Source organism: Coenobita brevimanus, chromosome 68 (genome assembly GCF_032717465.1).
Source record: "Coenobita brevimanus isolate Jiangsu-jjx chromosome 68, ASM3271746v2, whole genome shotgun sequence".
Classification (NCBI taxonomy): domain Eukaryota; kingdom Metazoa; phylum Arthropoda; class Malacostraca; order Decapoda; family Coenobitidae; genus Coenobita; species Coenobita brevimanus.
In genome coordinates, this window is record NC_137021.1 from 26,925,222 (window position 1) to 26,926,227 (window position 1,006).

At 34.8% G+C, this 1,006-nt stretch overlaps 1 non-coding gene across 1 annotated transcript; it reads left to right on the forward strand.

Moving 5' to 3' along the window:
- The first annotated feature begins 471 nt into the window (after nucleotides 1-471).
- LOC145405942 (5S ribosomal RNA) lies at nucleotides 472-590 on the forward strand. The gene has a single exon (XR_013898479.1). It is a non-coding gene; the product is annotated as a 5S ribosomal RNA (ribosomal RNA).
- The last annotated feature ends 416 nt before the right edge of the window (nucleotides 591-1,006 follow it).

The following is a 1,006-nucleotide window of genomic DNA, read 5'->3' on the forward strand; positions in this document are numbered from 1 at the left end:
TGATCACTCTCATCTTAAATGTCAGGACCAACTTGCCTAGCCCCGGGTTTCTACGCTCCTTATGGGGCAACGTAGGTTTGGATGATGGATATATATATATATATATATATATATATATATATATATATATATATATATATATATATATATATATATATATATATATATATATATATATCAGCTACATACTGGTTGTGTGGAAGCACAGTCGAACAGTGAAAAGGAATACAAGGGCGTGAATAAACAGCATCATCTTGATATCTTTGGCTAACGTTTCGGTAGCAACAAGTACCATCTCCAGAGCATAAAAAAGTATAAAGGCAGCATTGTAGAATTATATATATATATATATATATATATATATATATATATATATATATATATATATATATATATATACACAAGTACCATCTCCAGAGCATAAAAAAGTATAATGGCAGCATTGTAGAATTTTATATATATATATATATGGCCAACGATCATACCACGTTGAGTACACTGCTTCCCGTTCGATCAACGAAGTTAAGCAACGTTGGGTCTGGTTAGTACTTGGATGGGTGACCGCCTGGGAACACCAGATGCTGTTGGCATAACGTTCTCCCTACGTGTCAAGTGGGGTTGGTGGAGGATTAGTGCCCCTCCCTGTAAAACAATTAACTCTAAACCCTTGGTCACCCCGTTTGGGATATATGGCGTCTGGCAAGGAATGAAATATATATATATATATATATATATATGGACACCCGGTACACAAAAAGTACCGTTCGTAACGTTACCGGTACTTGCCTAAAATTGTAATGTCACTGCCGGTACCGGTACAAAAATAAAGAAGTAGCGAGTACCGACTCTGTGCTCAGTACATGAATATGAATAAAGTAGACTTGCTCAGAACTTTCAATACATAGATCGCTAAACTTTAACCAGCCACTGTAATTCACATTCTTATACATTTAGTGTTTATCAGAATAAACACAATTTTATGACTACATCGTGTCATTACATGCAT